The sequence below is a fragment of the Pseudonaja textilis genome, chromosome 3 (assembly GCF_049901715.1).
Source record: "Pseudonaja textilis isolate UNSWEBS1 chromosome 3, rPseTex1.2, whole genome shotgun sequence".
Taxonomy (NCBI): Eukaryota; Metazoa; Chordata; class Lepidosauria; order Squamata; family Elapidae; genus Pseudonaja; species Pseudonaja textilis.
Window position 1 is genome coordinate 30,882,247 of NC_141992.1, and position 23,717 is coordinate 30,905,963.

At 39.5% G+C, this 23,717-nt stretch overlaps 1 protein-coding gene across 6 annotated transcripts in view; it reads right to left on the bottom strand.

Moving 5' to 3' along the window:
* TP53INP2 (tumor protein p53 inducible nuclear protein 2) overlaps positions 1 to 21,321 on the bottom strand; it is a 32,731-nt gene extending 11,410 nt beyond the window's left edge. For 3 of the 6 annotated variants that reach the window (XM_087929134.1, XM_087929131.1, XM_026697626.2), the window contains exon 1: positions 20,856 to 21,293. The gene's annotated coding sequence lies outside the window, so the exon portion shown is untranslated. Of the gene's footprint in view, positions 1 to 16,502; positions 16,649 to 19,839; positions 20,105 to 20,855 lie in introns of those variants that run through there. The other 3 variants (XM_026697628.2, XM_087929133.1, XM_087929132.1) reach the window with 3 other exon arrangements.
* Between the last annotated feature and the right edge of the window lie 2,396 nt (positions 21,322 to 23,717).

Below are 23,717 nucleotides of genomic sequence, written 5' to 3' on the forward strand. Positions count from 1 at the left end.
GATCAGTGGTATAACTTGCTTATTATTTCATTCTACCATAATTAGTTTTTATAATATACAACCCCAAGTTTCTTTGTGTGGTTTTCTGAATTAGATCCTTTTATAACAGAAGTTTGGCATTTTTACTAAAACAATATGCAAAACAACTTAGCACACTTATTTTACTTGCAGACATAGTATGCCACCACTAGTTTCTCTTACATTTGTGTTTTCGTTTTCCCCCCAAAGTCTATCTTCCCAGCCATAAAAAGGTTTCCTATAAAGCACTAGGCATAATTGCTAGTATTATTTTATTGTTGTTGCTGTTAGCTATCAGCTTTCTGTGCCGTCCAGAAGCCAGAAACAGACTAACAAAGGTTCATCAGCAGTCAATCTATTCCAATCTTCTTTACCGAATGCCTAAATGACTTGCACAACAAAACTAATGACATCCCAGTCATCTTGCCCATAGGACATGATCAGTTTTTCAGTCCAACTTACTGGTGGGCTTTAGGCTGGGGGAAATAGGTTGCTCTTACAATTCGAGAACTCCAAGGAAAAAAATTATCCCAACCCTTCCGCCAAAGGTAAATATTTCTACCATTACAAGATTTATCCCTCCCAAAGAATCAATCTGTAGTTTCAATCTGACATTTAAACTAGTGTTATGCATTTCTGCCTTGCAGTTCCTCAGTAGCTTCCTTCTAATATGAAAGATAATTTTTGTTTTTGTATCATTTTCAGAGAAATTAAAAATTTCTTTCAAAATTTTCTTGATTTTTTAAAAATGTTATCATATTGCTTGAAGTGAAAGGCAAGGCTATTTTGGGGATTGGGGTTCATTGTTATCCCTCTTTCCATCTTCATGAAGCCTCCCTGGCTGCTTTCACATCCTGAAAAAACCAAACTATTACAAGACATCCTTCCCTTGATGTAAGTGTGGGAAGTCAAGAAATTTAAAGACACTTTGAGAGACAGGTAAGAGAGATATGACAGTTATATATCTCTTTGCCACTGCAATCTACCCTTGAACATTTCATTCACATTCTTCTCAATTGAAACTTATTTCAAGACAAATTTTCTGCTATCTAGATCACTATTTCCCAGCCACCATGCAAAAGGCTGTGGAGTTCTGAGAATTGAAGCTTACCCATCTTATGGTTGCCAAGGTTGAAAAAAGTTGAAAAACACTGATCTAGATTTGATGAAGATTGGTAGAAAACTAATGCAGAGAATTTTGTGGTACAGCAATCATTTAAATTTACAGGTTTTTTTACTATTCCATTAACTTCCTCCCAGGCAAACTTAAAAAATCAGTATTATTTCCATGCTTGTTATCCTCACAGCAACCTTGAGAGAATTTATGCCAACAATCCTTACAGCAACCCTGGGATTACAACTGACAGGTCACTTCCTCTGCTGAAGAGAGATTTGAAAACAGAAGTCCAGCATTCTTAATTGCTATTCTGAATTGGCTCTAAAGTTATTCCATCCTTAGTAAATAAAGCAAAAAGCTTGCTTCTTTCCATCTTTTCAAGTACTTGAATGCAAGCAATGCATTCATCCAACTTGATGGAAGAACATCAAGAGCTGGTTCCTCTCTTAGCTACTAAAGAAGGATGGATCATAACTCTGTTGCCATTTCATGGCAGGAACATTTGCAATTGTTTGCTAGAAATGTTTTTTACACTGGTACCATTAAACCAGTTTTGAATCAAAATCCAGGAATTCGCTTGGTAGAGCACTCTGAGATACTGCCAAGTTTCAATTCCACTTCCAAACTAAATGTAGTAAAGATTCTGAATTAGCAATTTTACTTCTTACCTCGGTTGTAATTTACATGAAAGCTGGAACGTGACTGATTAGACTGTCTACTATTGACCTCACCCCTTTCCTAAGAGATCTGTAGGGGGCGTGCATAAGCGCACCAACGTGCCTACCATTCCTGTCATTGTTTCTTTTATTTTTCTTATATGTACCCATTTCATGTATTCATAATTATGTATATACTTATAACTATTATCTTGTAAGCAATTGACAAATCAAATCAAATCAAATCAAATAAATAAATAAAAACAAGGATAGAGAAAGTTCAAACAGCATTCTTCAAAATAAAAAAGGTCTTCTGCAGTCATGACATAAGCCTAAGATTGAAAATCAGGCTTGTCAGATACTACATCTTTTCTATCCTGCTCTACACAGTGGAGAGTTGGTCTCTGACAGAAAGTCACTTAAAGCGAGTAGAAGCATTTGAAATGTAGATTTAAAATCCAGGCACTAATATTGACTATACAAAAGTGTTTTTTTTTAATCAGCCTGTCAGTTCAGTGTAACACATCTTCAGAAGCATTTTTATAGATTACAATTATCCAAATCAGGTTTTCTGACTTTAGCTCAATCAAATTATATTTGTCAAATATTTGCCTAGTAGTAAAATGATTTTTTATTTTAAAAACACAGATCCCTACAGGATTATAATGTTCATCAAATTGTAGTAAGGATGGAAGAAATATGTTTCGTTTACTCTTGAATACAAGCTTTTTTAGTTCTCTATTTTTTTAGCTGATACACAACCTAATTTTTTTCCAAATCATCCCAAATTTCTTTATAATTGTCAGTGCAGTTCATTATCTATATTTAAAATATGCATTCGGGGGGTGGGGGGGTGGACCTTTAAAAAATATGATGGGAAATTGCTTGCAAAAGCTAAATAGTTAGAGAAATTTGCATTTAAAGTACAAATTTTAGTCTGGATTTACAGTATTAAAAATTCTTAATGAATCACACTTACTGTACTTACAGAAACAAGAAATTGGAAAAAAAACCTGAAATAGACAGAATGGCTAAGTCATTAGACAGGGAGAAAAAAATAAGCCTACTGACTGTGTAGCCAGAACTTATACATCAATTGGCACTGTTTAGAGTAGGGGTATCAAACTCAAAGCCCATGGGCCACATCCGGCCTACAGGTTGCTTAGATCTGGCCCGCGGGGCCATCCTGGAAACAGCGAAGGACCAGAGTGCCTCTGCCAGTGAAAACAGAGCTCTGAGGGGCCACGTGTGGCACTCCAGGGTTCCGTTTTTGGCCACAACAGCCTCCTGCAGCCCTTTGCCAGTGCCCCGCCTCCAGGCTCCATTTTTGCTGGCTAGCAAAACAAACTAAAAACAATACAAAAGGAGAAATGTTTCCCCTTTTGCATTTGAGCATTCAAGAAGGGACAGGAAAGGAGAAAGGAGAAGAGGAAAAACAAAGAAAAAGAAGGGAAGATGGGAAGAGAGCAAGAAAGGAAAAAGAAGGAAAGAGGGGAAGGAAGAAGAAAGAAGAATGAAGAGGGAAGGAAAAAGAAGAAAAGGAAGGAAGGAGATTATAATGAGAGGGAGGGAGGGTCTGAGGGAAGTCCTTTCGCATTTGGCAACCACAGGTGCCCCCCTCACAAATGATGTTGAGTTGGCCATACCCCATGGCTTTACACATTCCTGAGGTCAAACACACCCCTAATGCAGCCCTCAATGAAATCGAGTTTGACACCCCTGGTCTAGAGCAATTTTCTAGAAACATGAGGGCGGGAGCAATTTAAAAAAACACTTGAAGGAAGAAGTCTATAAATAGAGTTTGAAGAATGTGTGTGTGTGTGTGTGTGTGTGTATGCGTGTGTGGTATGTATGTGAATGTGTATAATGCAATGTAGAAGTACTTCAAAAGTTCAGCTTTAATAATGCAAATCTCACGATTGACATTGTTAATAGTGAGATTTGTTAATAGTTGCTTAGATACCAGAAAGAACTTCATCTGTTCTAAACGCTTTAACAGACATTGCACTAAGGAGGGGTATGTGCTACATGGTTCCTATTCTTCCTTGTAACTGCATGGTTTTATGATATGGTGGGTCTGCACCAGAAACAGTGGAAATGTTGTGGCCAAAAAGGATTACACAATGTAATCCTTTGGACATTTATCTCAAGCCTGAAGACCCAAGGAAAGGGTAGAAAAAGCATATCGCAGGACACATACGTAGCCTAACAGTATATATTTTGCATTTCTATTTCTTTCCCTCAAAGTTGGTTCCCCCATCAAAAAAAACCCCAAACCATCATTTGTCTGCATGTATCCATTTGAGGTTTGGGGCTGATTAAGAACCCAAAAGAGGAACTTAACCTTTGTAAAAACAAACTATCCAAATCTCCTTGGGCTCCAGTTCTAATTACTTACACAGTAAATGCCATACAAAGCCTGGGGATGACCTTTCAACCAACCAGAATTGTGCCTTTCTAGGATCAGAAAGTAAGACTTTGGAGAAAGAAGGCTCTTCCACCTCTCTGAGGCTACATCCATTATTAGTCTCGAACTTCTAGTTTCCACTGGTAAAAGACTTATTATTCTGTTTAATCAGGATTATATACTCAGTACTAAATCCCACTGAATAGGACACTCTGGTAAGCAGGACAAGATTGTTGTCTCAATATGGTTCTCTCATATCCCATTCTTCTCCGATGTTGGGTCCTGCAGATGTTTCTGATTGCAGTTATTATTTTGGTAGATTAGAATTCCATAACTACACAACTTAGTGCAAAGAATGCATATCTCACCCAGTTAGAAGATGCAATGATATAGAACTTTTCCTAGAGGGAATTCTGAAGTGAAGAGTTTAGGAAATTCTGGGTCAGAACTGATAGGATGTGATTTCCCAGCCAAAAATGTTCTTCATGTACTCTAGAAGTAGTTCAAATGAGTGAATATATGGATGAAATCTTACAGAAAGGAGACTTTTCCTCAGAGTTACCTCCACCACTTCTGCTGTCTACAGAAGGCCCACTTGATTCATCCCAATGTGTCTATTCAGTTAAATTTGCACAAAAAGATGGCTTCACTCAGCAACAGATGATTGCCTTTCTTTCCTTCATGATGACGTTTGTTCTATCCCATTGTCTTCTGGGACCTATCCATGGCAAGGTTGACTTGAAGCAATTACCTAAGGAGGGAACTTCAGTGGAAGCCATTATGATGCCAGCAAGCCTATCTCTAAGCTGACACCAGTGAATGAATCCAATAAGAGGATATAGGTCCCAGAAGACAATGAACAGGAATCATTTATCTGACATGTTTATGAAGTAAGTATACTGGCACTAACTCTTATCTTCAATCTTATGTTTTGTTTACTCTTAAGAACAAAGCCCACTTATTTCAACAGACTTCCAAGAAGAACATTCCTAATCATATAAACATTCCTTCCTGCTGTGAGATGGGCATTGGGAAGACATATAAGTTATTTAAACAAACAAATAAAATAAGCAAATACTTATCTACAGTGCTTCTATCAGATTCCTATTCCAGTAAACATGTTTAAGATCACACTATTGGTTTGCTAAACCTATTTCCTATGTGGTCAATGGAGCATGAGTACCCATTCTTTATTATGTATAGTGGAGGTCTTGTATGCTTCAGGCTCAGAAAAACCTGGATTATATTTCTGAGCAGATAGTAAGCTTATTCAATACAGTTTTAGTCAGATACATTTAGAATCTGGCCTGACCATTAAGTAGAATGAAGTAGCTGTCTCAGGCAGCCAATTGGGTAGCATCATATTGCTTAGTAAATATTATTATACTGCCTGGAGTGGAGGTGGGGAATGTGCTAGTGGGTGTACTAGCCTTACATGTTAAAATAACCATGTTGACTCAGAGCCATGGCCTTTGGTGCTTCAAAAGACGCAAGAAAAAGTCTTTCCAGCCTCGTTGATGGAGAAAAAAGAAAGCATTTCTGTCATAGGACTGTTGTTCTGGAAAAAGTATTAGTAGCACTAATATGTATTATAGTGCTAGCACAGTATTCTTCATTTGAAAAAACAGCAATTTCTGGAACTCACATGAAATACCAAACAACAAAGTATTTAAAAAATTGGTCCTGGATATATGCTACTGCCAAGCATGAAGGTCCTTGCATGAGTAGGATACTCTTTTCCAATTCAGACTGTGGAGGAATTCTCATTAAGTGGAAAGTAGGGAAGATGCTTCTTTGTACAAGTCATTTTATAATCAAGTACCCAAATGTTACTCTCCCAGAGTTCCTTTAAAGCCCCAGGAAGTCCAGTCTTGAATGTCTATGGAGATCCTCAGTCATCCAGGTCATGGTTGTCCCAAAGGTGTTTTTTCAGGAGGCAACTGGACTTTCTGATTTTTTTTCTTTTGAAGACGTTTCGCTTCTCATCCAAAATTCTTGGATGAGAAGTGAAACGTCTTCAAAGAAAAACAAGAGGTTCAGCAAGGAAGGTGATGATCTTCTTTAGATTTTCCATCAGCAAAACATTCTGCAATTTAGTCCCATTAATGGTACTGAAAAAAGAACTGACAAGAGTGTTGGTTGGGGATGAAGGTCCATTCCCATCATATTGCAAGGAGGTGGTTGAGAAGAAGAAATATGAGAAGCAATCATGGAACATGAGCTTCCCATGCACTGAGACTGCCATGCTAGCTGGGAATTCTAAGCACTGAAGCATCAAGACAGCACAAACTTGAGAGAGGCTGCAGAATGAGAACAAGAGGCAAGAGTAGCAGAGGTTTATCCAAAACAAGAGGCTGGTGTGTTTGCTAATAACAAAGCATTGTTTGCATCTTATTTTCACAATAGTAAGTGGTAAAAGGCCAGCTTGCTTTTTCTTCAAAAGAATGGTGCGTTTATGGAAAAAGTAGTTACCAAAATGTTAGGCTAAATAATAAAAAAGAAACTCATGAATTCCTGCTCTGAGCATGGTGTCAGATTCCGTGACCTTAATTGGCTCCTTCCAAATTAGGTCTCACAATTATGGGATGTTTAGCAGGCCTTTTCCTTACAATCATGCTCCCAGCTCATGGATTCCATAGGCCTGACCAAACAAGGGACCCCAGAGGAATGGCAGGGATCACATAACTCTCCCCCTGAAGTTATTTACATCAAAAGAGTTATCTGAACAGGTAACCATTGCAAAGTGGCCAGAGACCACTGCAATGGCCCCCACATCAAGTACAAGCAGACTCTGATTTGTAAAATGTTTGTGTTTATATAGAACAGAAGTGTACAAGCTTCAAGACTTCAGGTGGCTCCAGAAAAACCTGGAGTAAACTCTCTGAACCCTCATCAGAGTGCCAGAAAGCTGCAACTTTGAATGTGATAAGCAACCATATTAGCAACTAATGAATATTGCTTTCCAAACCTATTTTAGTTTTTCTATAAATTTTATTCAGTTTTTGGTTTCTCAAAGGTCAATGTAGCTTTTGCTTCATTTTTTTTAAAATATACTCCCCAGGGAAACAGTTCGTCCCAACTCCTGTGAAATGTGTCCTGTTTCAAAGGACCATTGTTTGTCACTAAAGTCATTTTGAGCTCTCAGAGCCTCAGAAGCTAATCTCCCAAAATTTTACTCCCCAGAGCACAACAAAGCATCACATTGATTCATATTTGTAATGCAAAGTTGCTCTATTCACCCAGCTCTCTTGGTTACTCAACCCATTTTTAGGTTCACATAACTCTAGGATTACCATATTTGGGCTTCTTCAGACATTAAGAAAAAAGCATTTCATTGCTGTTAGCAGTAAAGCATCTGGCAGGGTAAAGTTCTGGTAGCCCTAACGTGTACTGAACAATAGCCAAATGGATTGAGTTTCTATAACATGTTAAAACACAGAAAACAGAATAGATACGATAATAAACAAGTTTAAGCAGTTTGAGCAAATGCATTTTCTATGGTTTGAATTGACGAGGTTCAGCATGTTGCATGAATGCACCCAATTTGTTGTCTTTCTTTCATTCATTTTGTTACCAAGAGCTATTTTTACAGATATTCCCTTGCATACCAGCAGTCAGTCCATGCTGACTAACAGTTCCTTCTTCCTGGACCAACCAATCACAGTTATGTAACTACCGTCACATCGATCCTCAATCTGTGTTAGTGATGCTTCACTAAAGCTTTCTCTCAGTATGGCTTGCAGCAACTAAAAATGAACTAGTCAGGCTTTTTAGGTGACTATAAAAGTAAAAATACTTTTACATCAAGCTCGACTTATGGTGACCGCATAGAAACTAAGAGCTTTCTTGGCTTCAGTACAGGAAAAAGTTTGCTACTCCTCTTTTTTGAGAAGTCTATCAACACTCCAGTGAAGGCCTCATTCCTGGTATTTTTTGATAGTCTCTCACGGAAGTGCTAAACAGTCATTATTTTTTGTAGCTTCTATGGTCAAACAGGCTTGTGGTATTATCTCATCCGGATAGTTTTTCTGTTCCATTTTTTTTTTTTTTGGAATGAGAAACTCTGGAATGTATGTTGACTTTTTTTTTTTTTTTTACCATACTCAGTTAGTTGGCTTCCTCGTGACTGCCCATAGCAATCTGACTTCAAGGGTAATGTTTCTCAACCTTGCTAAGTTTTAGATGTGTGGACTTCAACTCCCAGAATTCCCTAGCCAGCATCATTGAAAAACCTAGAACCATGATGGCGAGCCTATGGCACGCATGCTGGAAGTGGAACACAGAGCCATTTCTGCTGGCACGCGAGAGGTCACCCGAAAGTGCCCCACTGCGCATGCGCACATGCCCCCTGCCAGCCAGCTGATTGTTGGGTATCTGCCATGCATGCTTGGGGAGAGATGCATGCAGGGGAGATGCGCATGCATGAGCAGGGTTAGGGTGCATCGGGAATTGTGTAGACATGTACAGAGGCACAGGGTGCACAGGAAAGAGTCATGCATGCACAGAGGCACGTGGCATGGGGGATCATGTGCACATACATAGAGGCAGGGGTGGGATTCTACTGGTTCGCACCGATTTGCTAGAACCAGATGTTAACATTCTAAGCAGTTTGGAGAACCAGTTGTTAGAAGAAATTACTGGCCTAATCCTGTAAGGAAGGCAGGAAGGAAACATTCTGGTGTTGCTTACAGAAACTGCCTCTCCGTTAACCCTTATTACATTCATGGTAGGACTAGACTTCCTGTCTCTGGAACTTATCTGGAGTTCTTTTCCCCTCCTTTGCTGGTACTTTGCTTGTGTGGAGTGACCATTCAAAGTTACAATGGCATTGAAAAAAGTGAGTTATGATCCTTTTTCACACTTACGACTATTGCAGCATCCCCACAGTCACGAGAGGCCAGGCGAGGAGATGCGTGCCTCGATGTGAATGATATTGAGTTGGCCACGCCCAGCCAGTCACATGACCACCAAGGCATACCCACCAACTAAGCCACGCCCACAGAACTGGTCGTTAAAAAATTTGAATCCTACCCCTGCACAGAGGCATGTGATGCATGCACATGTGCAGGGAGGGGGCGCGTGCATTGCATGCACTTTCGGCACACAACGTGGAAAAGGTTAGCCATCACTAACCTTGAATGTTAAATGGGCTGAAGGATACTATACATCCTAAATTCAGGATTTCATTGTAGAAATCTCCAGTAATGAAGCTCTGAAATTCCCTTGATGCTCTCATTTATTTATTTGGCTCAGCTGATGAATCTAAAACTTGCTTAATCATTTCTTTTCTCCACCAAAAAGGGAAAATAGAGGTCTTGCTTTCAGATCGTTTGATACCCTTCTGGTACCTACAAGCAAATATAGTTCCATGAACCGTCTGCCATGTGAGCTCTGGAGAGTTGCTTCTTTAATTACATTTCAAAGAAGCGAAGAAAGATTAAAACACACACAAATGGAAGTTATATTTAAAAAGGAAATGAGGCCAGGAAAGTATTTTAGGAAATCTACATCAGATCTGAAGGAATGAAGGATGTTAACAGAATAAGTGTTGGAAAGGACCTTGGAGGTCTTCCACTCCAACCCCCTGCCTAGGCAGGAAACCCTATATCATTTCAGACAAATGGTTGACCAATCTCTTCTGGAAAACTTCCAGTGTTGGACCATTCACAACTTTTGCAAACAAGTTGCTTCACTGATTAATTGTTCTAACTTTCAGGAAAGTTCTTTGTTCTAGGCTGTTTCTCTCCTTGATTAGTTTCCACCATTGCTTCTTGTCCTGCCTTCAGGTGCTCTGGAGAATAGCTTGACTCCCTCTTCTTTGTGGCAGCCCTTGAGATATTGGAATGCTGCTATCATGTCATCCCATTCCTTCTTTTCATTAAACTCGACATATCCAACTCCAGCAACTGTTCTTTATATGTTTTAGCCTCCAGTCCCCTAATCATCTTTGTTGCTCTTCTATGCACTCTTTCTAGAGTTTCAACATCTTTTTTACACTGTGGTGACGAAAGTTGGATGCAGTATTCCAAGTGTGGCCTTACCAAGGCATTATAAAGTGGTATTAACACTTCATGTGATCTTGATTCTATCCCTCTGCTAATGCAGCTTAGGACTATGTTGGCTTTCTTGGCAGCTGCAGCACACTGCTGGCTCATATTGCATATTTGCAAATAAAACCAACAAATGGGACAATAACCAGAGTTGTTACTTGCCAAAAAACACAGTCTTTCTACCAGCTTTTATTACAATGAAAAACATATGGATGGGCCCATGGAATCTGATTGAAATCTATGGTCTTCTGATAGAAGATGCTAGAATTCAACAGAGCATTCTTTTACGAAGGCATCTGTAAGATTTCACTTCACAAACATAACATGCTATCTTCCTTGCATTTATTTGGAGTAGTAGAAATAACATATTTGAGCCACAGAGATTGATCATATTTATGTTTAATTTGGACCAGAGAGATGTATTTAAATTTAAATGTGGATTGGAATTACATTATCAAGTGGGGTGAATCCTTCCATTTCACCATTATTTCAGTGACAAGGCTCTTATCAAGAGATCTTACAAAGTTCCCTCTTAAATTGGAAAGTAAAATACACTTGCAATTGAAAAGTGTTTAGGAAGAGGATTAATATTTGCTAATCCTGATAATACTGTTATTACTGTTATGTTGACCATTCAAAATGAGGATGGGGGGAAATGCAGATTGAAAGAGATAAAACCACATCTGTACAATAAAAATATTAAAACCAAAGATATAAAAATAAATAAACCCTGGTACCATAACTAAACTTAACTCACTCTGTCCTAGCGCTTGAGGGGGAAAGTCAGGTTGTGAATGCTTTTTGGGAAGTTTAATATTGTGGGGACCTGCCAAATCTCAGGGCTCCATAGGGTGGTGGCTGCAATGAAAAAGGCAACTTCCCAGATCTCATAGATGGCAACACTTATGGGAAGAGACTAAGCATGTGCCCATCCTATTCAATCTGATAGAATAGGCAGATGTTCTGAGGGAGAGGCAGTTTCACACTAAACTTGACCCCATGTCATGTAGGGCTTTAAAAGTAATAAATAGCACTTTGAATTGCACCTGGAAAGAAACTGGGATCCAGTACAACTTGCGCGACAAGGATGTAACATGGGTAAACCTAGGAGTATCATCAATCACTGCATAAGCTGCCACATTATACATCACTTGTAATTTCCAAATGTTTTTTCTATGGCAGCTCCTTGTAATGTGTGTTGTAGAAATAAATGTGGGAAGTGACCAAAGCATGAATAACTCTGAGCAAGGCCTCCCAGTCCAGGAAAGGGTGAAATTTACACACATGACAAAACTAAGCACAGGCCTCACTAGCCAGAGCTGCCACCTAATACCTTGACCAGGAGCTGTGAGTCCAGGAGGATTCCTAAATTGCACATCAGCTTCATCCAGGGGAAGGTTCCTTGTCCAGAGTCAAAGATGACACATGACCTGTGCTTGGGGAGAACCAAAGATCCAGGGCCACAAACACACACAGAGACAGACACAAACTAATGCTATTAATTAATTTGTATACACAGTGGATGAGTACCAAATTTAGCGCAAGACCTAAGGCACTCACCAAGACTGATGGCAGCACTTGGCTTCCTTTATCTAAAAGATAACTAGTGAATTCAGTTAACACTTAGAAGACCACCAGGAAATATCTGCAAAACATCCAGAAAAATGTCAGTGGCAACCCACATTAATATTACCAAAAGAGATACATGAATGTGCCTGTGAACTGAGGAAAAATAAAGCTTGATTCAAAGGTGTTTTCCTTTTTTTTTTTTTTTTTTTTTTTAGAATAGATCCATTAAAATGAAAGTGTATAGAATATAAAAAAATATTCACCAGCGGGAAAAGCCTCCAAAATAGTACACTGAAAACTGAAAAGCCTCACTGATTTTCAAGCATTAGAGAAGAAAAATAGAAAAGAACATGAGCATTTGAGTGTGGCGTGTGTGTGAAAAAGGCAAGACAGTGGCCACAACTAAGCAATTGAAACACCACCATCCCGTCCCCATTTTTATAGATATTGTATAATGTACAGTCACAGAAACCGTCTTGATTTTTTGACCCTTCCCCACAGATCCCTTGGAACAGACTACTCTGAAAAAAGCAGAGCTGGATGAAACACTAACAAGAGCCTTGTACAACTGCTGCATTTAATTGAAAGTCCCATCTGTATCGAAATAAAATTAATCATAAATAGTAGCCATACTCTTTATATTATGCCAGCTCTTCTGTGTTGGCCCTGAGAATCCCCTTAAACTGCGTGACATGGCAGGGGTTTACTTGTGAACATCTAGATAGATGCCTTCAGGATCAGAAATATTAAAAATTTGGCTATGCTGAGCAAAATAAAGCTGCTGGGTAGACATCTGCAGATGACCTAGTTCTGAAAGCATCTGCCCCAGGAAAAGGCTGGATGGGGGAATAACCATATGCGTCCCCCTTTCCCTTCCAAGGGGGAGGAGGAAATGATACCATTGAGATTATGGGTCAGTAAGCTTAATAGCCATCTGTTGTAAGGAGAAGAGATTAAACTCTTGGGAGACAGTGACTTTCCTCTCCTTTCCATCGTAAGGACCAGTTACAGCCTTCCAAGCTCTGGTATATAACTTAAAATACACCGAGTAATCTCCTTCACCAAACTCCAAACCTTTCAGAAACACCCAATTGTTCTAATACATTGTTCCAGAGGAAGATCTTCGGTATGTAGTGGGAAACAACTCATTTAGATAGTTTTGCCTGCCCACACTGGTGTCTTGCAAACTCTGTATTGTGCAGATTAACCTAGAATCATAGCTTTAACATAGAATCAAAACCTTGAGGCTTTCTAGCCCAGGGGTGTCAAACTGGATTTCTTCAAGGGCCAGATCAGCATTGTACTTCTCCTCCGAGGGCCAGCTGGAGATGGGAGACAGGACGGACCCCTCCTCATGGGTGGGATTCAAATTTTTTAACAACCGGTTCTGTGGGTGTGGCTTAGTTGGTGGGTGTGGCTTGGTAGTCATGTGACTGGCTGGGTGTGGCCAACTCAACATCACTCACATTGAGGCACGCATCTCCTTGCCTGGCCTCTCATGACTGTAGGGATGCTGCAACAGTCGTTAAGTGTGAAAAATGTTCATTAAGTCACTTTTTCAGTGCCATTGTAACTTTGAATGGTCACTCCACATAAGCAAAGTACCAGCAAAGGAGGAAAAAAAACCTCCAGAGAAGTTCCTGAAACAGGAAGTCTAGTCCTGCCAAGAATGTAATAAGGGTTAATGGAGAGGCAGTTTCTGTAAGCAACACCAGAATGTTTCCTTCCTGCCTTCCTTACAGGATTAGGCCAGTAATTTCTTCTAACAACCGGTTCTCTGAACTGCTTAGAATGTTAACAACCAGTTCTAGTGAATAGGTGCGAACCAGTAGAATCCCACCCCTGCCCCTCCTGCAGCACTTTGCCGGCCAAAACAGTGTGTGGAGGGGTTGTGCGTGGCGTTCTGCAGAACTTTGCTGGCCAAAATGGAGTGCAAGGGGGCTCATGTGGCCCCCCATGCCTGTTTTGGCCGACAAAGTGCTGCAGGTGGCCATCCAGGCCCAAAACAGGGTGCGGTGGGGCCACACATGACTCCCTAAGCCCCATTTTGACTACCAGTGCCACCACAGGCCAGCCCTTTGCCATTTTCAGACCGGCACAGTGGGCCAGGTATAAGCACCCCTTGAGTTTGACACCCCTGATCTAGCCCAATCTTCTTTTTAAGGAAGGACCAGCAAACAGGATGTTCTGTTTGACAAAAGCCCCACCTACTTCTGTTTGAACAATAGTGGGTATGGATCTGCCTTACCAAGATGATTCATCTTGAAAAGGCATATTGCTCTTGCTTTTTTAAAAAAAATAAAATTTATATTTGGCAAGTTGCTCTTCCTTGATGGAGACAAAGTGACGCCAAACTGCATCAGATGACTGATCCATATCACAATCATTTATATCTGCATGCAAAAGCCATTGTCCCAAGGGAAGGAAAGCTGCATGGTTTCTTCATTGATTGGAAGCAATTTTCATGGAGGCTTGCCTAAGGGACAATCCCCTTGAATCACCGTCAAAGCATAATGCCAGCTTTATCAGCCCAATTATACAACTTGAGAAATGGAAAAGCATCAACTACTAAATTTTGTTTTTCTGTAAAAGTAGAAAGGCTTAAAAACTTGCCCTGTCTCTAATGTTTGTACAACTTTACCATACACTGCTTCTAGATCTTCCTTCTGGTTTGCTCTGTCTACATGCATCACTCACATGAGGGATAATTTAATTTTGTCACAAATTTATGTGAGCATCACTTCCCTCTTCCCAGTCAGGAATTGATCTAGACTTGTGAGTGAGGTGGGGAAAAGCTTATCCTAAGTAAATGTTTCTGGATATAAGAGTGGAGTGCCTTCTCTTAACTTTAACTTAAAAAGTGTATCTAATTAGTAGCAATACTATTTGTGGCTTATGACCACAATTAAGAACTTCCGGGATTAAGAATGTAGTAACTAAGTGAGTCAGGCCCAGTTTTACATTTTATTTTTTGCTGTGGTTAATCACAAGTGAATCCAGCTCCACCCATTGTCTTCATCAAAAGCTCACTAGGAAAGTTGCAAATGACAATCATGTCACCCCAGGATGCTGCACCATCACACATGCATACTGGCTACCAAGCACCTGGATTGTGATCACCTGACTGTGGGGATGCTGCAACAGTCATAAGTGCAGGAACCAATCATAAGTCCTTTTTTAAAAAGAGTGTTGCAATTTTGAACAATTGTTAAATAAATTGTCATAAATAGAGGACTAGCTGTACCGATAGCAAAAAAGAAAGAGTTGTAGCCAATACAAATTCTTTATCTTTCAAGGGAAATGTTGTGGAATTACAATATTCACATACTTTCCTAGCTCACTTTTATTTTACTGTTATTATCCTTAATTCCAACCTCATCTGGTAATTTTGAATGTATTAGATTATCCATTGGACAGGACAAAGATGTAAAACAGATAACTGTAATTCTAAATAATCAAATGGCTGTCAGTACTTATGACCAATACACTCTGAAATCCTCTGTTAAACGTTATCAGAAAGATGATATTAATTTATACACAAAATGTTCTCATATTGCTTGATTGTATGAGGCAATAAACAGGCCAGGTTTAAAATGTAACACCAATATATACTGCAAAGTTTCTTAGTGTGTAAGAAAATGGAAATGCAATATATAATCTCATTCACTTTATCAATTGCACTAAAAGTATATGAATGCAAAAGTTGATATCGCCCAGGAAAACATCTATTACTTATTCTACAAGCAACAAAAAAAAGACAAAAGCTGAACTGGCTATTGGAGAACTAAACTCTGTAGCACAATTCTGGTACCTTCAGAAAAGTGGGGATTGCAGTTCTCACATTCTTGGCTAGTCTAATTGAACCCCAATATATGTGCAGGCTCTCAAGCTGCAGAAAGGTGTTTGGTGCATAATTTAGATAGGAAAACAATTTCTTATTTCATTTTGATTAAATCTTCGATATTTTTGCCCTTGAAAAATTGGGAGAAAAAACTAAAAAATAATATTTGGCAAAGAGATGCAGAGAGTAAGATAACTTCCTATGTTTCAGAGTTGTTACTGCATGATACCAAGGAGAGAGAAGGAGAGGTAGAAAGAGACTTTTCTGTTTAGCATTTAAGATCTGCCTGAAAACTACACAGCTTGTAGGAATCTTGATGTCAGTGTAGTAACAACTTTGGAGGACAGGAGCTTATTTTAAATATTTACATAATGATTCCTTATCAAGAATAGCAGTACCACCCAAGTGGCTGGAATTCTGTACACACTTTCCTGACAGTTCAGGGTGTTGAACTGCATAATATGAATGTATGGAAACTGTAAAGTTTTAAGAAAAGTAATTCAGTTAATAGAAATCCAATTGCTCACGATTGGAAAGAAGGGTTAATTTTTAAACAGAGACAAGAATAAATTATATCAAAGAAAAAGAAGTCTGTATTCAAGCATCTTAATTTTTTAAAAAATTATTGATCTATTCTGTATTTAATAGGCAACATTTTTGGCAGAGGGCACATTTTGAATTTTGTGAAAATGCATTAGGCACACAGGTAGTTATCAAATTATAATCACAATTGAACCCAAACTTATTGTTCCTAAGTGAGACAAATATTGAGTTTTGTCCCATTTTACGACCATTCTTGCCATAGTTGTTAAGTGAATTGCTGCAGTTTTTAAATTAGTAATACCGTTGTTAAGTGAATCTAGCTTCTCCATTGACTTTGCTTGTCAGAAGGTCTCAAAAGGTGATCACCTGATCCCGGGACATTGCAACCATCATAACTTTAACTCAGTTGTCAACCATCTGAATTTTGATCACATGACAGTGAGAATGCTGCAACGATCATAAGTGTGAAAAACAGTCATAAGTCATTTTTTTCAGTGCTGTTGTAACTTTGAACAGTCACTAAATGAACTGTTGTAAGTCAAGGACTACCTGTACTTATAAAATAGTTCCTATGTGAGACTTACCTAATCACAAAATAATTATGCTAGAAATGTGGTCACTTATATCTCTATATTTCTACATTTATCAGAAAGTAAATGCTCTCTAGCTTTCCAACGCTTATACCTCCCCAAAAAATCACTTCAGGAAATAAATATGAGGCTAGCAGGTGAGACAATGAGCCACTGTTCTATTTACTTTTGTTTTTAAAATCTTTTACAAGTTAGATAAGATTATGAGCCTGATGAGGACCAAAGAAAGAACTGGATATGATATGCTGAGGACATTGCATTGTCTATTTTTGTTCTATATAATCTGACTCTAATGCTTTTAAGACCTTGTCATCACCTCCTTCAATTGATAGAGCAGCCGAATTCTATCCATTACGATACTCTTGTGCTCTGGAAGATGACATCAATACCAACGCTAAAAAAAGTGCTAGCACTGTGTTCTTCTGGATTTCTCCTCTACTGCATTATTGGAAATTCATTTCATAATTTCAACAGGTTGTACATTGATTTGAACATATCAAGCCATAGCTTATTTCTTTTTCTGAGTTCTGTTTTATGAAGCCCAGGCTTTCCAAAATTAAGAACATAGGATGGGTACAGAATGATACAGAAAGAAACAGGTAGATCAGCCAAGTCAGAGTCTTTAAACCAATTTTCTTTTTAGAACTAAGACTTTTTAGGAGAAGCTTCAGAGCCGAATGGCCACTAATGGTTGCCAAGGAAAACTTTACAAAACATACCTAAGAATACTCATAAGGTCATTGTTACAGCATAAAAATACTATGTGCTTATGATCTTTGTGGATTTCATCAGCTTCTATTCAGATAGGACAGTTAATGCAAAAAACTAGCTTCACCCTCACTTTGGTGTCTCTACTCAACTGTATTTCTTATATCAAGAAATAGACTTTACAATCTTTGTCTATTTCAGATAAGACATTTTTCTTAAAATAAGATGGATCAGAACTCCATAGCTAGAAGAACATGAGTAATGTCATAGAAATTCTAATCTACATTTACAGTTTACAACTACAGTTCATCTTTGAGATACCTGGTGTGTCCAAATCCATCATTCCTAATTTCATGGATACAGATGAACTTCTGAGTATTTTTCTAGTCTATACAGCTGCAGAGGAAAATTTAAAATGTTTATACTTTTATTACACAAGTGGTTTACTTTAATATAGCAATTAATGTATTGTCAGATCTCTTGGCATTCTTAGTTCATCTACTACACATCTTGGAATCCTGTGCTATAAAAACAGATGGCAGCCAGATCAAATGAACACTATAGAGCACGGGTGTCAAATTCACGGCGTCACATGACGTTTTGTGATGTTTTTCCCATTTGCGGAGCTGGGGTGGGTGTGGCCTGTGCATGATGCATCCAGCGCATGGGCCGCCAATTTGACACTCCTGCTATATGATGCTTGATATATATGAAATCAAACATGTCAAAAATATTGACATTTCAGCAAAACTTAGACTATTTTAATATAGCTGCATTTTAGAAGTTACACTTCGGACTTTCTGAATCTGTTCTTTCAGATGTGCTAGAATTTGATTCCAATAATTCTCAGACAGAATATCAAAATCAAAAACATCTGCTTAATTATTTAATCAATGCAGAGATGAAAAGAAGGTTTTTCAGTTCAGGAATGCACTGGTTAAATAATATTCAGCGTAACAATGACATCTGAATATAAACACAACTATTCCTCTGCTTTCCTCTCACACAGAGTAAGAATCATGATTTCAGACCTAGTGCTGTGTAAATGTAAAATAACTTTTTAAGTTCCTGATGAAGACAAGACATGTGATTAGGAAATGCCCATGGAAATCTCAGGCACTGTAAGGACTGCTGAATAAGAGTAAGTGGAATAGGATTTATTTATTTATTTATTCATTCATTTTATTTATTTATTTTAGAGTCGTAGCTATTTCTCTGTGCCATTGAAAGTATGCCAAATAATAGAACATAAGTAATTTTCTGATTCAGAGCAGGTTATAGTTCATAGTTTTATAAAATGTGTGTGTGTCTAAATTTCAAATTACCCATTTACCATGACTTGTCATGGACAGGCAACTTTATTAAAAGAATTCTATTTCAGCTAAGCCGGAAAGACACATATAGGGCCTGCAGAAGCATAATTTTCACTTTGATATTAATTGTGGCAATGTCGCATTTTAAACCAGCCATGATTAATTATATCCAAATTTTCACACCCACACTCCCCTTCCTTTAGCTTCCTGAAAACCCCACATTTGCAGATCCCATTTTAGCAATGCATCTAAGATTTGACTTGCCAGCCACTATCATTAAATTATGCTTGCTAAAATACGAACTGAAATATGAACTACCCTGCAAAGCTGTCCGTAATGAAGATAAGTTGAGGTCAATCCTCCTCAGCCTTTCACTTGTCTTTTACTTGATACCGCTGCCAAACCTGCTTTTCCATCGATACCAGAGTAAAAAGGTGACATTGCTCCCCGCGGGCCTTTGCCATCCAATTATCAAAGGCCCAGGCCCGAAACTCCAGCCCTTCAAAAACGTGACAGCCCATCCACCCAGGTCAAAAGAGGACAGCTTCAACATGCGTAGGTGGGGAGAGGGAGGAGGGAGATTGGAAAGGGCTGGCCTTGGTGACGTCACAATGTCATATGCAAATGACGAGACCGTCAACACAGGTTTTTAATCCTAGGCAGCCAATGGCAACGGAAACCAGTTTTTAATCTTAATCCGTTGACGAAGAAGCGAGTAACAAAAGGAGGCAGCAAGAGAAGACAATGTGGGATGTGAGAAAGAGGAGGAATCGCAGTGAAATTAAGGAAATTAGGCGTTTGTTGTTGTTTTTCCCTTTCCCCCTTCGGGACTGGATCTAGAAAGTTGTCATTTTAACATGATCGCTCCCCTTCTTCTCTTCCCACCCCCAACCTCTGTTTCGTCTTTAAAGAGAAAAAGACACCCATTCTGCTTTATTGTATCTGACATAGTGGGCTTTAGTTCAGAAGCTGATGTCACTCAACAGGCAAGTCCTTTCGGAAAACGCCAGGCCCTGCCTGGTTTTACCCAACGCTACTTGCCAGGGATCTGGCAGGAAAGAAGGAGTTCCAGATCCTTTTTCTTTCCAGCCTCTCCGCCTGCCTTTCCCGAGTCCATCCAAGGACGCGCCTGAAAACCAGGTTGATTCTCGGTACCGTCTAAACCCCAGAGGCGGGGTCCGATCAGTCCCTTCGCCCAGCTCCACAAAAGGTGAAATCGCCAGCGAAGCAAAACAAACGGAAGGAAGAAACCGAGCAAGCCGGGTCAAGAGCCGCGCTACCTCTAGCTGAGCCTTAGCGGTAGTAGGGACCCATATCCCACCTCCGCCCCACCTCAGCGAGAGCGAGCCGGCCGGATTGCGGTGCGTAATCCGTCCCTGGCAGAGCTACGGGTAACCCGGCGCTCAAGGCTACAACTGAACGCAAAGTCCCCGCTCTGAGATCTGCAGCTAATTTACGAGGAACCCTTTGCAATTCGCCAGCGCCTGCTATGACCTCAATGAGAGGGAGAAGCGAGCCTCCGCACCAACAAGGCGAAGAATATATATCTATATATCTATATCTATATATCTCTAGATAGATAGATAGATAGATAGATAGATAGATAGATAGAGATATTCTCGTCTTCCTTTCCTCCTCTCCGCATCTTTCTTTCCTTCTCTCCCCGAATTTTAGTCATTTCTGCGGGTTGGCTGCCGAATAAGGCTGCTGGGTCTCTCCGTGCTAACCAGAAGATGAAACCACAACGCGTCCATAACAACACGTACTAAGAAATCTACAACTAAGCACCAAGGCGGAAAGATGTACTGCCAAATACAAAGGAGAATTAAAAATATCCCCCCAGAAAGAAAATCGGTATGAAAACGGCATGCCATACGCTACTGCGAAAAAGAAAATATGTAGCGCTGAACCAAAGAAACAGAAAACAAAGAAACAAAGACCCGAGCAACATCTACAGCATACAGGATCTATACCGCAGGTGGTTTCTTTCCCACAAAGAGAGGTTAAAAATAAACTCTCGGAGAGAGGGAGAGCATCGCTTACCTTCACTTGCCTTTTACTGTCATCAACTGTTTTGTAAATCACGCCACAAGAACACACACATTAAAAAAAAACCTACAAGTTGTTTGTTAAAAGCACCAGCTTTAGGCGAAGTCTGTGAGGTAGTTTTAATTGAAATCAACAACTAAGGTTCATAATAGAACTGAGGATTGTTTTTTTAAAAAAAAGAAAAAAGAAAGACACCCCACCGGAAAAAAAATATTAAACATTAGCAAGAGAAGGAGATGGTTGCGGCGGTTAATGTCAGTCGTGTCTCTGATCTTCTCAGAAGATATGCAACACTGCCAAATGCATGCAGATGCCCTTGCATCCGGACGCTCTCCCTCTCCAAATGTAGTTTTCGTATTTTTATTTTTCGGTTATTGCTGAATCCCCAGTTGATCTTGGCTCAGAAATTGGAACGTTCAAACAGCTGATTGTGGCGTCACAAAGGAGCCCGCCCGCCGCCGGAATGGTAACCGCTGGCACCGGCCAATAAGAGACGGCCAACGGCTGGAAGGCGGGCCTTTTTGTGCCTCGGTGGGGGGAGTTCTGAGGCTCCACGTGAGTGTTGAGACCCGTGGTGGAAAGAAGGGCTGGGCTTGCGACGCGATGGCAGAAGTATAGGTCTCTAATACAGAGTAGATCCGTGTGGTCAGTTCGTCCGAGGGATCTGCTGAAGCAGGCGGGGCGAAGAACCGAAAACAGGGAGGACACCCTCTTATGTAGAATCCGGTGAAATAAAGAACTTTTTCTGTATCGGCCCGTTCGGCTCTTAAGTGAGGATCTAAAAAAAGCTGCTCGGGTCGCGTTCAGATTTCCAAGGGATCACCCTATCAAAAAAAAAACCCAAAACAGAGACCCGTGGGAGAGGTATTTGTAAGATATTTGTTCAGAAATCACGTTGTTACCTAATGTGTTTCTGCCACCAACCACGAATTCACAGTAATTGTTGCACTTGTTTTGCATAAGAATTATGTGGTTACATATCCTGCGTTTCCTTCCCATTCTTAGACATGCACACTAACATTGGGTTGTTGTTTTTTTTCTCCACACGTATCTGCCAAACGAGATGGTATTTTGCCCATTTTGAAGTTGGCCCTTGTTTTTAAAAGTTTAGGGTAAAGTATGGTTTATTTTAGATCTTTCTCTTTTTACATAAGAATGGTATTCAGACGTTTTGCAGTTTTGTTTTAATCACTCAGTCTTTAATTATAGTCACAGACCAGGATACAGTTTTAGTTTAAAGATGGCAACCCCTTTGAATTAAATAGAAGCAAAGGCATTTATACTAAGGTTGAAGGACACTATGCAAATATCTACTGTGTGTACTTACAAAGTATGTGTGAGAAGCTCTCTTGAGTGTGGCTTCTCTCTCTAAAACCTTCAGATAAGCAGATACGTTTAAAAGATCCTGTAACATAACCCGGTGCCTTTTGCTATGCTGCAAATTGGTAATGTTAAAATTTATATAATCTATTGGAGGGCACTAGGTTGGGTAAGGCTATTGTAGCAATATTTTAAAAGGAAGTCAAAGTTTTAGTTCCAATGGTGATTAATTCTGCCTTAATATATACCTTTTGAACAAATCAGACAAGATATTAAGAAATAGAATTATATAACGCTACATTATAATCTTATCATATCACTAGGATATGGAGATGCTACATTTGTTTAAAAACCTGTCTTGAGGCATTTTAAAGGACATGTTTACACTCTTGCCTTCTTGACTATCCAAAGGAGCTCAGAGCTGATCTTTGGCCGTCTGCACTTCTGCTGACTTCAAAACACAGAATAAGCAGAAAATGCCACAGGCTAGCCAATATTCTGTCTTGCATCAGTGTGTGCCTTCGAAAAACATTTTACTATTGATACCTTGGCAGAATGACTGCAGGTTCCAAAGTAAAAACAACAACAACAACAACAACAACAACAACAACAAAACCCATACCCAAACTCCACACAAAATGGAAAGAGAAGAAATTGCTAATATACCTGTCTCATCATGCTTTCTGTTCAGGTTGTGTACTTTTGTTCAATTGATTGTAAAAATAACAAAAATGACCATTAGCAAGAAGGGAAGCAGCAAAGCTGCCCAGAGACATTTAACCAGACCCTATAAGCTAGGATAGTGAAGAACAGCTTCGTACATGCTACTGCAGCAATTGGTACAGGGGAGATACCTTCTAAAATCTAAATAGAATCTGAAGTAACAAAAGATGCTGCTTTGAATCTGGGAGGCAGAGAGAGGGAAGAATTCCCAGTGGTACTTGTGAACTCCTGTTTACATGTCATCCACATAATATACCTCCAAACCCATGCTCAAAACTTTGTCTCAGTTTTTCCTGTATTTAAAAACCCAGGGTTTTGTTTTTTTACTGTGAAACTCTTCAAAGATCAAACATCGCCAAATGCATTTTCCTTTCTGTGTGGTGATCTTTCTGTTACATGAGCCTTAAGATCCCCACCTTTACTCCATGGTCCGACAGGTTTCACAGCTTTGCAAATCTTTGACTTTATTTGCACTGTGCAGTGGTAAACTGTAAATCTCTCTTAGTTCTACCCATCACCTCCTCCCACAAAATGAGACATACATTTTAATAATAATGCGAACAAATTATGCCCAAACATTTGCTCATAAGCTGCTCCTTAAAGGGCTGGAGGAGTCCAGCAGACTTATTGTGATATGTTTAGATAAAGTGACTTCTATTTCACAAGTCTTTTAACCCTTGAGGTGCCTAAGAGGCTCTTTATTGCTTATGTTGTGGCAAATTAATCTAGCTGCCTGTGTCCAAATGTGGAGAATTGCCCTGTCTAGTGAAGTGGGGTTCTTATCATAGTCAAACTGAATGTGGTTTTAGTTGA